At 37.9% G+C, this 15,156-nt stretch overlaps 1 long non-coding RNA gene across 1 annotated transcript in view; it reads left to right on the plus strand.

The window, feature by feature from the left end:
- Positions 1-13,996, plus strand: part of LOC110828900 (uncharacterized) — an 85,274-nt gene extending 71,278 nt beyond the window's left edge. Inside the window, exon 4 of the long non-coding RNA XR_015537084.1 lies at positions 12,198-13,996. This is a non-coding gene — a long non-coding RNA (uncharacterized LOC110828900). The remainder of the gene's footprint in view (positions 1-12,197) is intronic.
- Positions 13,997-15,156: the final 1,160 nt, after the last annotated feature.

Consider the following 15,156-nt stretch of genomic DNA (forward strand, 5'->3'; position numbering starts at 1 on the left):
GATAATTAATTGCTTACTACTGCAGCTGCTGTTACTATTATCCAATTGCAGTTTTTCCCGGTATTAATTAGTTGTCCCAGTGATTCATAAACAATTTAACAGCTATAGGAACTAAATATACTACATCAAACACGACGGGAAGATTTTTTTTTTTAAATTTGAATGGAGGTGGTCGCTGCGTGCTTCAGGATACCATCATGGCATTCGCCTTAAGAGACTGAGGAAAACACTGGAACCTGAGAGAATAATGCGATCGAAGTTCAAACCGGTCTAGAACGTCACTGCATGAACATCCTTCGTGCTCACTGGAAACCGGTTCGGTTCTGTCTGGCCAAGTTTGATTTCTGACTTTTCCGTGAATCATTTGTTTTGTCGTTCCCTCTTGCATTCTCGTAATTGTTATCAAGCAGGTTAGCTCAGAGGCAAAGAGTCTGAGTGGTATTCGGCAGGTGCCATATGAAACTTGTACCAGGGTAACTGTGTAGTTTAACACAAGTTTAATGTCGAAGTATAAAGGTTTCTGACAATAGTGATTTATAATATATCAAATTACTCTTCTTGACTTTGTCCGTCATCTAATTTGTTGAGTCAGCTGGTTGAGCTAATTTCACACCTAAGCGTCTCCCCCCCCCCCCCCCCATTTCTACATGAAGATGTAATACTAATTCAGCTATCGAAACACTTGAGTTTGGTGTAAAGACGATGGACAATTTTACGTGTCACAGATTTTATGTGTTCTTTCAGTTCTCCCTGAAGAAGGCCTGTATTATTCTTTCAAATATACGAATGTCGCTTCCTTCTGAATCCTTCCCATATCACTCTTCAAGATTCAATTAGTGGATTTGTTTGTTTGTTTGTTTCGTGTCAACAAAACTGCCATATCTGTTTATCTTACTGGTGGCTATCACAGCTTCTTGAGTAAATAAATGTTAGCCTATTTTCTTATGTTTAGGGTAGTATAATAACTTCCATAATGAACTTAGTTTAAAGCCTTATTATTGTTTCCAACATATACATTAATATATTCCTTTCGACAGGAATTAATAATATCAGGTCATTTTGAATTAATTATGTTACGATAATTAGCTACTAACTCAGGATTCTGCCCTATTTAAAAGAGTTTGTGACCACATGTACCAAAATAAAGTTACTGATAACGTTTTTCCTTTACGTGATATATAGATTTTTGTTTGAAAAAAGGTCGTGTCTTCCTTAGAACCGATATGGTAAAAAGAAAGAATTTTGATTTACTTTGGTATTCATGATTCGTTATGGTATGTTCTGAAAATATTGAAAATTACTGAAGTGAGTTACTAACTACACTGGGTTTCTTGGCTGTAAGAGAATGAATTTAATTTAATATAAACATTTTGATTGTCTAAATAAAATTTAATATGTTCCATTATTACCTTTTAAGTAAAAATATAAATTATCGTCTTTTGCCAGTTCATGTAAACTAATTAGGCCTCATCCATAGAAATTTTCCTTCGAAGTACAAAATAAAATAGGTATCTTCTTAATATGCCCTATCCATGCTGTTCATTTTAATCAAGCCTTTGTTAATTCTTGTTTCTGAAAAGCTAAAAACAGTTTCCGTTACTTGAGTCATTGTTCCGATTTCAGCCAATCAGAGGTAGTGCTTTAAAAGTAGACATGACGTTTGAGCATGGAGAAGTTTAACTTCATTTCCTCGTCAATACTTTACGGTGAAAGTGAGAAGTAAGATTGGATTTTAAAATGCCCTACAAGGGAAGACAGCATGAAGACGGTGGCATAGAAAACCCACGGTGAATATCTGAAGATGGTATTGTTTGTTGGTAGGTACGTAGGAATAGTAGCGAATCATGCTCGCTGTTAGTTACGGTCAATGACACCTCCTTGTCGCGAACATCTACGTCAGATACAGCAATTTTGCCCCAAACATAGCTCACTCGCTACCACCGACCCGTGGTAATATTGCTCTACGGAACACCGCCCGTGTGTGACTGCTCCACGCCTCTTGCAATCTGAATTATTTTTTAATTCCCTCGAGTGTTTTATACACTTCCCCTCACCGGCTACATCAACGTCCTACTTCTCTCACTCGCCATTCTTTTGTCCACGGCTATCACCACAAATAAAATCATCTTCTTCGTCATGTCTTTTTGCCTTTAGTTTCTTTGAAGATGAGTGTCCCCCGGATAATGGAATCAGTACGCACATCTGAAACATCGGTCAGTTTATGCCAGAGTACACGACGCAACATCCCAGAGGGCAGTCTTCTTCTTACGCTACGCCATGAGAACCTGAAATATTACTTTACGTCATTTCTTTATGTCACTTTTAATTTCATTCCTTCATTCTATAAAATGTTTTCTTTTATTTCTTTCGTGTCATTCTACTTTTCCTTTGTTTTAACATTTATTTCCCATTGTTAATAAACAGAAGACAAGCTGCTTCATACTGTAATGCCATTTTAATTCATTGTTTTCGTATGTTTCTTCACAACTTGGTTTCTGGCGGGAAATACATTATAAAATTTGCACACCACACGCAATTTTCAACGAACGTGAAGAATTAAAATCACGGAATAACATTTAATTTCTTGCAATTCTTTTGTGCCATAGGCCAATTTATCTTTTTTCACTTGTTATAAACAATTACGTAATAGCGAATTAAGAATAAAAAGATAATTTAGAAATAACCGTACTTTTATGGATTGACAGTAAACGAAAATTAGCCATTGATCACCTTTATTGGGGGAGGAGAGTCCATTGAACCCCATAGGTCATGGTTTTCCTCATTTCTCTAATTCTTAAAACAGCAAACAATTTATTGATTATGATCTCTTGTTGTTACCATCAGCTTCGTAAGTAAAAATAAGGGCTCTCAAAAATTGTTTGCATTCCTTCTGTATTGCACCTAGTTAATCGATATACCATTTTATACATAAATACAGTAAGAGAGTTTCACTTTACGACAAATTCCTGCTTCTTTCCTAAAAGTACGGAATGATTCTGTAAATATTTTTGTACTCTTGTAATCATGTAAAATAGACCCATCGTAATAACAGCTTTAGTGTGAGACAAAAGGTCTGTGATTCAGTGGTTTTCGATTCTAAATTTTTAAATAAGATAAACTTTTAATTTTGAGAGCTTGTCCTAATGGCTACTATAGAATATGGCCTAAACGCCTTAAAATATGACAATAACCTCAAAATTCGTTCTGCGAAAGTCCTCACAGACTCTTGTCCTGTAACCGATAAAACCATTCGTGCTTCGTGATAGTTTTTGTATCAATACTGAATTTTTTCTAGAATTTTAATCTAGTCTTAAGAACTATATGTAATTTATACAGCTGTTAACGAATTTTTAACTCTTATTGCAATTAACTTCACATTTAGATCCAGTACATTAAATCGGTTCCTTGATCTGAATGAACTTTAGTGTTGAAATTTGAAAGGAGGTAGACGCAGGTTAATAATTGGAATAATAAATATTAAATCAGTGTTGAAATCGAAGTGAAAAGTATGCAGACTTTGAAATGTCATATAGATTTTAGCACCTTCAGAACTTTGTATTACTGGACATAAAGTGTGTATTGTCTATTCGCCCATAAAACAATTATTTATTTATGTTTGTTGCTGTGGATTTTGAGTGACGCCTGAAATGTCGAAGCAGTGTCAAGAACAACAATTTAAGGTACCTGCGAAAAGAGTATTCATCTGAATTGGGCCTATATCTATAACTCAAGTTGTTATTTTATCTTGTCCTCTTCAATTTCTTGTCTTTCCACCTTGCTCTTCGCGTTTATGCGCAGCCAAGCACATCCCCGGTTCACTGTTCATTTTGCTCCCCTCCCCCCACCCAACTCCTTCTTGCACTTTGGAGATCAACAGCCTCAACCGCGACTGCCTGCACTCCAGTTGCTTCTCAGCACCTCAGCTCATCGGACGAACTTGACGGAAGACTTTGAAATTCCGACCTCTGAGAATGGCACTGGAAGAATTCACGGGGTAAGGAACAAGCCCGTGGTTCCTCGGTGCCATCCACAGTGGCACGGCTGAGCGACGGTGACCTGGAGCCTCCAGTGGTTGCGACGAAAATGTTTCTTGCTCTAAATTTCTAGAGTGCTTAAAGCGACATGGGACAGATCTCTTCTTAAAAATCTAAGTTATGTTCAAGTGCAATCTGCGCAATGATTGATATATACCTTAAGACTCATTGTATGGTTTTTTACTTAAGTTTGAACTACTTTCATAGTACTGGATGAGATTTCGAACGTGTGTGTATGTATGAAGATGGCTGTCTCCTGGGATATTGCACCATTTACGATCGCATATATTGAAAGTTTCATAGGAGTTTACTTCTACCATTATCAGGGTGAATACCCTGATAACTGTGAAACGTCGTTCAGTCAGACTGCGCACTACACGGTAAATATCCCAGATGACAGCCAGTTTCATATTCGTCGTCATGAGAAGATAAAGTTTTGCCTAGTTGTGTAAATAACCTGTGAATTTCTTTCCTGCAACCGGTTTACAGCAATTAATGACACATGCAACAGGCAACAGTCTCCACATCTGAGTGTTTTAAATACTTAATTTTGTGTAAAATTCTGCTGTTCGTCTTCGGAAGGGCGTCACAGCTGTGGTCAAGCCACCGTGAACTTCGTTAAGTTTCGTGTCTGGGACATTTGGAAGAGGACAATCGTTAAAATTGTGTGGTGTGTTTTTGGATTCTTTGACTAAACTGGAACTACATTTTGACTGATATTTCTTATCGATGAAAATCTGTCTAGAAGAATGCACTATCTTAAGATGCAGCTAAACACCCGCTGTTCTGTGCAGAAGGTCGCTCTGTGCACATTGTTTACTCGGATCTCTGGTTTTTATCGGCCATCAAATTTTAACATTGCTGTCATTAAAGACACTTTGTTTCGTTCATCAGAATCAAAGACTTGGATATATGAGTCAAAATCTAGTGAAGTAATATGTACGAAATGTGTGAAAGAAAATTTATATTTCTTCAGCGCAAAGAATGTGGACTAGATGTTTTGCAGTAACTTCATTATGTGTATTTTATTGGAATTATGTACGTGTAAGTGTATATTACAGAATTGCAGACAACGTTACAACGTATAAGTTGACAATTAACAAGGTTCCGTCATGTTTCAAATGCCAGCTTGAGTATCATTTAACTGACCGAGGGATTCTATATTGTTAGTCAAGGTAAAGGATTTACCATATATTTTTAAGATGGCTGTCTTCTGGGTTGTCGCGCCGTACGGTCTGGTACAGTTTTACCGACGTTTCAGAGGCGCTTTCTTCCTCACGTCATCAGGGTGCACCATCGTTCTGAAAATAGAGGCAGCAAGAACTTATGAAACGTCTGTAAACTTCCACCACACTACACAGCGTAACAAACCCAGAAGACAGCCATCTTCACTCTCGTCGCCGCGAGGACCTGAAATCTCACTAAATACATTTTATTTTCTGATCCCGAGAAGTACGGTGATTTGGAGACGTGGCTAAATTTCTGCCCTCGAAATATTGTGCTTAAAATACAGTTGCTTGGTAAAGTTTGCCAAAATATGAGTTATCATTCTGTTATTTTATTGAAACGAAACTTCAACAATCACATAAAATTACAACTCCTTCAAAAACTGGTTGAATTATATTGCAAAAGTTCAATATACTTGTAATTCATAAACGAATAACCCCTTTAACCGAAAATATTTCATATTACATGATCAGTGATATCAGCTGTTAACTTTCAAAGTTCCGTTTCATTGTCCACAATTCCTGTAGACAGTGAAACAAACGAATTATCCCCACAGATATTAACTCCAGAAAAAGGGTGTTCGCTTCATCTCATCCGTTAGAATCTTAGCAAAGTAACATGCAGAGATTCTACCGGTACATTAAAACATTTCTAAGAATAACTGATCTCCAGACTTAAAAATATCAAAAACCTTCTGTTTTTTTTAAGAAACACGGCTTTATTGTAACGTAACATTGAAATGTTGAACACAGTTTTGTTGAATCCTGTATTCAGATATGAATGTCTATATTATAATTCATTATAATTAAAACATTTATAATACAATCGTTGGTTGTTTATGCTTTCAAGTGGAATGTAGGAATCGATTTATATGTTTGAATAAACGTCGTTTCTTAATTAAAATTTATATTTCTTCCCCTCCCCCCCACCCAAGGCGGCTTCTTGTGGCCTACCAGGATCTGGCTTATGTATAAAATTGCGCTTGGGGTAGATAAAGCTGCATGTGTTTCTCTAGAATTTAAAATAGACTGATTTATTTTTTCCCTTTTATTATTAATTATTATAATAAATATTCATATTCGACTCCATAATGATATACAAGTTTCATTGGTTGTAACAGCTTGATATAATTAGAACTACGTTAATTTTAATAAGAAAATACAATATTTTTTAGGATAAAACACGAGAAATTGAAGTAATTACATTCATGTTTGGATATCTAACTTCTTGCATTGTATTGTGTGTCGATAAATAATTAAATTTCTTTCTTGGGTCTAAAAGAATTATTCTGGAACCTTGAACTCATGTGCAGACATGATCTTTCTTAAATAAGCCGCATGTTTTATTTGTAAATTCCACGACGTATTTTGTGTTATTAACAGAAAATGTGTTTGAGTCCACGCTGCTTTATTTATTTCGTTTGAAAGATATATTCAGTCAGTATTATTTTGACACGATACCGGTCGCATGGCATTCAAGACTTATAATACAACACAAAATCAAAACCTCATTTTTATCCTACAGAATTATAACCAGTGTGGGATTCTTGGAGAAATTGCGTATTTCTGCTCACTAATTAGACGGTTGGTAAGGAAAACAATTGAAATTTACTGGTGTAAAATAATGATATAGGTGTCTTGAAGACCTATAAACGAATTTCTATAAAAAGTTTCATAAAATTTACCTTACCTATCACAAAGGCCACTAAGACGTGTGTGTAATCTTAAAGTATACGGTAGTGTACCATACACCTGATACAACATCTAAATGGTGAATGATGGCATTAATTTTTATTAGTGGTGCATACATTTATAAATTCCCATCCCCTATTTAGACCACTTGAAAAATTTCTCAAGGTCTTGACTTTTCTACCTGCTAGCAATGTTATAGATAACAATAAAGAAGTTGGTGCTGTAGACCTGCGAGTATGACTTATACCGGTCTTTGTTGTGACGTCATTTGGACTTGTGTGTGCACCAAAGTTTCGGAGGAACGTGCTGCCTGTATGTTTAGGGATTAAATGCACACGGTGTCAAAAGCCTGGAGGCTACTATGGTACTGAAGATTTCTGTCATCTGGGTTGTTGCGCCGTGTAGTATGGTAGATGTTTACCAATGTTTCGGAGGTCATACTGCCTCCGTCATCAGGGCGATTCATCTACCACGGCACAACAACCCAGAAGACAGAAATCTTCATACTCACCGCCCTGATGACGGAGGCAGTATGACCTCTGAAATGTTGGTAAACATTGACAAGACTACACGGCGCAACAACCCAGAAGACAGAAATCTTCATACTCATCGCTGTGAAAACCTCAAATCATACATAACTTTATGTTGTACTTTAATTTATTCGACAGCTATCATGGCACTTCTCCACAAGTTAAAGTATTTTTATGATGTGTCTTATAATTGTAGTCCCGGTTATTCCGTGTACCACATCAATGAAACCCACTGATCACTGATGTTTTACGAACCACACTCTGTGAACATCTGATCTGTTGCTAAAATATTATCAAAATCCCTTTGCGTGCTGTACAGTGTGAACATAAGTCACTTGCATTGCGGTGGGCTCTGTCTCCATGACGTGACGACTTCATGGAGGAATCTTAAATTGAATACGTAGTTGTAAATCTGAACCCATTTTCTCACAGACTCAGTATTATAATTGATGGCTAAGTTTCTGAACTCAGGCTGGAGACATATTTGGTCTGAAAAACAAAACTATCTGTTTTTGCCGCCATCATTTATTGCATGTTAGACCTCAGAAAAACTATTTCCAGGGACATGTTTAAAGACTAATTTATTAATATAAATGTGCTGTACATTAGGCCTATGTGAGGAATATAATTTTAATAAAATAACAAAGCAAATGATTTGCAATTTTGTGTTAATTCATTAACCCTTTGTTATTTTTAAACTCTTTTGTGCAAATTTTTACAGCAGATAAATCGCCTATCGAAGTTTTTTTTCCTTTTATCAGTCATGAAGATCTACAAAAGCACTTTATTACAAATGATACAAACCACATCACATCGAAAATTGTGATGGCTGATATTTGAATTCAAGTGCGTCGTAAAACAGTTTAATGGTGGCGTAATATAAACGTCATAGTTGTCGAACGTTGTAAATCGAGCAGTCGCAAGTCAGAGATCGTCTGTACATTCACTTAGTATAGGCTATTGATTTAGCCCCCACTCGGTTCGGTAACGCATGGCTACAACTCATTTGCCCTGTCCGGCTTATCATAGTGTGAAGCTCGTTGCCCTTCTGACAGTCGTTGTGAAGCACTTGCTATTGATAACGGCGCAATTACGTTTCGGTGATGTTTCATTGTCTGACGCTTCAGTAAATACGCATGCCCGTTGTAATCGACGACGTCGGAAGATTTTATCGCCTGGTAGATGGTTAAGCTACAATTAAAGCTGATAAAAATTTACTGTCCTCTTTCCAGTAACTTAGTGCACTTTGCCTGAACTGATTTTTATGAATTATAAAGATATACGCAGACAACCATTCACAGTTGTGTCATCGTATTCATTGAATTACTTAAAGCAACCGTTTCCTTTCAATTACCGATTGTACAGTATTAAGAAACATTATTATTTTGCAACATTAAAATGTGACACACCGTTTTCCACCATTGGCATTACGTCCACATGAAAATGGTTTAAAGCTCTTGGAGTTATATTTCGTATCAGCAAAAGTTTAGTGTACTGAAGTATAGATCACAGGTAAGCAAAATGATGCGTTCTGTTCATCGAAGTGCAAATGTAAACATCATGCAAAACAAATTTATGCAGTTAATTAAAATGCATGTATTTTACACAGTTGATTTGGATATAACACTGCCACATTTCGATCTTATGTTGTAGCAAGGTGGCGTTTGACAACTCCAGATTTTCCAATTTAGCAGTATTAATGTCTGTAGGTGAAGTACGTTGGTTTCAATAATTAATGTCCCATGTGCTTAGAAGCAATTTCCACATATCAACTAAACACAAGCTGTCGTGAGTTTCACTTCAAGTAAAGCACAGATTTATGTACGCAGAATACACAGAACTATCGCTGCCGATTGTCTTGAAGAACACTGTTATTTTAAGTCCATCCTTGTTACGTACATTCCTTTGTATTTACTAAAATTTACAAGCACTTACAAGAGAATTTAAGAAATAAACATCGCAATACGCCAGTCAGACAGAGTTGATAACGGCAGGTAGCCAAAAGAGAGAAGACAAATCAGCTATTCAGTGTAACAAACATAACAGATCACATCAATACGTTTTGAGAAATCTCATCCAGTCTAGTTATCAACGTGAAGTGTTGAATATAAACAGCCCCCTTGCAAGGTTTCCGCAGATTGGGTCCATTTCAGGAGGAAACATAAATCAGACACGTGACAATGTAACAGTGAGGGCAATGCGACTTTTGAAGAAAGAGTTAAAGCTTCTTAATTGTTTCAAAAACAGAGGTAACAATCATGTCAAATCTCTTATTTCTTCCTCGAAGAAGTAAAATTGATGCAAGGACTTAAAAGTAAACGAGATTTTATTGACATGGTGATTAAAAGGAATCACCTCGTCGGGAATCGAGTCCTCGTAGGCATCCACGGCCAGCTGAATTATCGCTGATAACGTAAACACGCATACTTTTATGGGTCTTACGAGCGAAGAGTAAAGAAAGTGGAAGGAAAGTAATGAAGAAACAGTGTAGGGTCAACACCTGATGTCTTATGGGCATGAAGTCAGAGAACGACCCGCTGCCGTACAGACAAGCTGGAGCCGAATCGGATGGTTTAAATCGACCGGATCCCCTTGCTGAAGTTGTCATACAGATGCCACAAAGGTCTGCAAAATTTTATTTGAAATATTATCTATATTCAAAGTATATTTAACAAAATTAAAGAAGAAATAATTTATTAATGTATGTAGCAGGTGCGGAGATTTCATGTTAACCATGTTGGCCCAGCTAACACTTTTAAAACCAAAAAAATATTATTCTGTTTTACGTTCGTCGTTCAGTGGTACTCCATACACTAGTACATAGCAGAACCGGTCAGATAAAATATATCGTTACTTCACCAACTCCAACCAGGCCATCCCAGGCGGTGTTAGCCACCTAATTCACGCTTACATTACGTCTGTTTGCGCAGGCGCAATTAGAAGAGACACGAGAGAGAGAGTAAGCTTGAAGGAAGAAGGGGTTCAATGACCGTCCAAGCAAAAAAGTTAGCCAAACCTCGGCTGCTAACACGCTATTTTCTTGCGTGCTGGCTTGTTAACCTAGCTCGCTGTATGGCATTTCTCGCGATTTGCGTAAGATCTGCTGTACGCGTTGTGACTTGCTTTATCATGGAAGATGAAGTACGACGTATATATTCAGTTTCCAGAATGTCTGTGGACATCGCCAACACTTGGGAAAGTCACGCTCCGCCACTTCCTGTGACCTCAGGGAACAGGCTAAAAACGTAATTGTTCCGCTGGCAGTGTGACCTCCAGGAAGGAAGCTGTCGAGTTGCAGTTTCGTTTTCGGCAAGTAGCATTCTCCAACAGACAGTTGTATTTTTATTTAGAACCTGGAAGTCTGAGCTGTTGAGAAACGCCAAAGTGAAACGGATCTTCCAACGAGAAGATACATTCTGCTCGTACAAAAGCTGTGCGCCTTGGCACTGGAAGAATTCACAGATAGACATGAAAATCGTGGATCTCCCTGTGCCAAAGCTTACGGAAAACTCAGAGGATGACTCTGACGTCTGTGGCAACCTGTCGTGAATAGTGGTATGTTTTATAACTGAGGTACAGGTCAATTTAAAAAGTGTTGTGTTAAGAGTGATTACTGTGTTGTAGTTTGAAGTGTTTCAGGTATTTGTGTCGAGAAAGAAGTGGATGTTCGGTGTACTGTTTTAATCCTAAATTCAGTTTCAAGAGAAAGTCGCATGTTGTCCATTCATAAAGTTGTCGTCGTAACATCGTAATATGTATTTCATTCACACAAGAGCTGCACGCCTCCGTCCTAGAATTCCGCAGCATGTCTGGGTAAATCAACCGTTACTATCTGTAAAATTGGCTTCCTGCACATTATCCATTGTCTAAATTTTAAATAAAAACAATTCTGAAACTGGATCTTCTGTCTTCAGTCGACTGATGCTAGCTAATCTAGGGGGAACAACAGCTCGGGGTTTCTGTCCTCTTCCTTTTTACCTGAAAACGGACGAAACGCTGTATTTTATTTTAAATTTAGGCGATGGACAAAGTCCAAGATACCCGTTTTCATATTATAATGCAGACTTCAACCGTCCGGAACCTGCTTCACTTCGCCGCCGACAATAACCAGCAATCGTCAAGTGGCTTTCGGAAAGGACAGAAGATAAGGCTGGAAATCGCATCATGATCAAAGAAGTCTGTGACCATTACACTCTTGGTGTCACCAGTGCATTTCATACAGGCTTCTAAGTAAATTTGTCATGATACAGTAACGCACTCCACCAAATCTCCTTACCAAACCCATGGGAACAATGTTTAAACAATGGAATATTTTCATTGTTTTTAATTGATACAATAATTAACTTTTTAGTCGAATGTTGTTTCAGTTTACATTCCGACAGATTTTGAGTCTGTTTTCGTAACTGTCGTCTCTCTTATTTTATTTACTGTTGTTCTGTCTTTACTTATTCTTTTACGATTTACTTTCTTAGATAAATTCTGTCTGTGGAATAAATATCCGTATCAGCTTTTCTGTAACTGGCTACATTCGATCCAACTTACTGAAACTACAGGATATAGGGAAGATATTTCAAATACTTAAATAAATTGCATTTCCCAGAACAGCAGCTTCTGATGAGTCACTGAATCCTGATTGTCCTCCATTACGTTTGCCTTTTCAAGTCGTTACTTGATGGATTAGCTTTCAGGTAATGAAATGGACGCCTGATTTACAGGTGAATACTCCGTAGCATAAACAAAGATGAGAGACAGTGAAATGCTGTGTTATTTCTCGACGACTTCCACACAACGACACACCACAGTAGAACTGGATCCACCGATTATGGCCGCTGAACTTGTGGGGAGTGCCCAGTATGCGGACCACTCAATGAAGGCAGGAAGGAGCTTCCGTAGGTAAGTACAGTCTGTGTCAGTACAGCAGTGTAGAAGCCTCATAACTGTTGTCTTGTGACTGTGCTGTGTTAACAATATGACACCTGTTCGTTGAAATCTCCTTTCTGGTCATTGATAACGCCTCACATCACAACACCCAGACAGACAAACCACCGACGACTTAATCAAAGAATTACGAAATAAAAGCCTGGCTAAAGGAATTGAAAATTCCATTTTGTGCCGTGTTGAAAGATCAACTGTACGATTTAATCAAATTAAATAAGTCAAAGCACAAATTGATGTGATTGATCAGATTTTAGCAGACAAAGAACGTACTGTGCTAAGACTTACGCCGTACCAGACCGATTTAAACCCCAGTCACTCTTGGTCACGCTTAGACAAACTTTTCAAATTTCCGTCGTCTTTTAACACTTATGGTGACCTCTCGTCACGCCTTTATGGTAGGTCACGCCTAGTCACGCTTTGTAAATTTTCATCAGTTTTCGGCGCGTATGGTGATCCCTAGTGATGAGGTCAAAGAAGGTCACGCTTGGGCACGCTTACGTTATGTTATGTATGGCTCGGTTAATTTTGGCTACTTTGCAATGTTACATGAAATTACGACAGGTTAGGTTAAGGTAGGTTGTATTATGTTAGGTTGGGTTAAGTTAGGTTAGGTTTGGTTGTGGTAGGGTAGGTTAGGTTAAGTTCGTTTAGTGGATTTTGTAAGGTTAGTTAACGTTTTGAAAATTTTTGTAACTTTTTGACATTTATGGCCACAATTCGTCAAGCGTTTATAGTACGTCACGCCTAGTAAAGCTTTGTCACATTTGGTCCTCTTTGTAAATATTCGTCACTTTTCGACACTTCTGGCCACATCTCTTAACGCCGTTATAGTATGTCACGCTTAGACACTTCAAATCTTCGTCGTATTTTAACACCTACGGTGATCTCTCGTCACGCCTTTACAGTAGGTCACGCCTAGTCACGCTTTGTCACTAATATATGAAATATATACATAATTTAAGATAATGGAGCGGACAGCAACGGCAGCAGTGATGAATCGAGTGATATGTCAGAAAGCGATGGTCTGTGAGGATTGGAAGAATTGGAAGAGGGCTGAAGAGTTGTGTAGAAGATAAAATTATCTAATACTCTCTGCAGTGTTAATTTTCTTGTGATGTGTAGTGTAGTGAAATCTACTTTTCTGTGTTACATACCATGGAGACATTTTATTTGGAGTGTGCTGTACGCGGCCTACTGCCATCCCTTCCAGCAAACTTCTCGTAAGTGACTCGCTCCGAGGTTCCAATTCACAAAGTTCAGCGGCCAAAAACACTGGAACACAGTGTGCTTACAGTTCAGTATCTCACGCCACTACATACCACATGTTTGCAATTCTCTATGTTTGTATGTATGGGTGGATGGATGTATAAATATTCTTTTACTCTTGTATTATGTTAATTATGCTTTTCATATATTGCATTAATTTATTATAATATATATTTGGTTCACAGAGAAATTGAGAATTAACAATATTTTAATGTAACAATTGTAAATGAGTATGAAAAATTATGCTTTAGCAAGCTATTGAAAGTATTGCATGCTATTAAATGAAAAAAACTGATCTTTTGTAACATTACAAAAAGTTTGTTTCACCTGATACTTATTATCACGCCATGCAGACGTATGAAGTGGTGGAGGTATAGCTCCACTCTTTCTTGAACTTCATGGAGGTGAGCATTCAGCTTCACGCCCCAGCCACTTTGCCCCCGGAGAAAGCCCTCTGGTACATGTTGGATAGACGAGAGGACCCACATTTGTTCTGGTAGAGGAAGCTATGAGAAAATCTTTCGCTCCTGTCAGGATGGAGGCAGCAAGGACCTCTGAAACGTCGGTAAACTTCTACCAGACTACACGGCGCAACAGCCCAGAAGACAGAAATCTTCACGAATTTTTATTATATAAAACCAATGGAAAGTTTCCTTTCTTTCATATCCTATCCTTGGCCAATATCGATGTTTCGAAGGCCTACCAAGTTCCGCCCTCAGTTTTCCTGACTAGCCCCACAATTTTAAATGCGGGGACTACAAATGAAGGCTTCTCATGGTTTATCACTCAGAACATCCACAGTCATGTTATACGTTCCCCGTTTACGCGTTTTCGATATGCGCGGCTATTGAAAGAAATGTAACCACCCTCATGTAACGAAAGCAGCTGTGCGACCAAAAGCAGGCTCTGATAGAACTGTATTACAATGCAGTGAAAACAAATTGCGTTTCGGGTGTTCCTAGTTCGTATTTGTGTCAGAATATAAGTTAATCTGACGAACCTTTTTCGTAATTTCCTTCAGTCACTGCAGGCGAATTCTTGGATAGTAACTTTAAACAATTAGTCACCCGAAACGCGAAACTAACTGATCCATTCTGTCTAGTGTCAATATCATGAAAACGTGGATTTTCTTTAATTCCATGCGGCTTACAGGAAGTTTTAGAATGGTGAGTGGTTCGTGTTTCAACATCATTGGTACAGTGAAACTATTTAATGGCACATCTGGCAACATAGCACGTGGACAATAGCTGCTAAAACCGCGTGACTTAATTCGAAACTCTGGCGTGAGTACAACACGTTCAACCCCCTCCCACTTCGCTGTTTTCATGCAACGCTCCACCAAAAGCTCTGCCAAATGTGTACTCTGATGAAGGCCATTGATCAATAAAGTACAGGAAACCCTGCATCTCATCTCAGAATTGTTTTCGTGATTTGCTCTGTCTTTGGAATGCAAGGTTATGTTCAATTTTC

This window comes from Zootermopsis nevadensis, unplaced genomic scaffold, assembly GCF_977971745.1.
Source record: "Zootermopsis nevadensis isolate Lab colony 2312 unplaced genomic scaffold, Znev_1.0 Znev_ptg000025l, whole genome shotgun sequence".
Classification (NCBI taxonomy): domain Eukaryota; kingdom Metazoa; phylum Arthropoda; class Insecta; order Blattodea; family Termopsidae; genus Zootermopsis; species Zootermopsis nevadensis.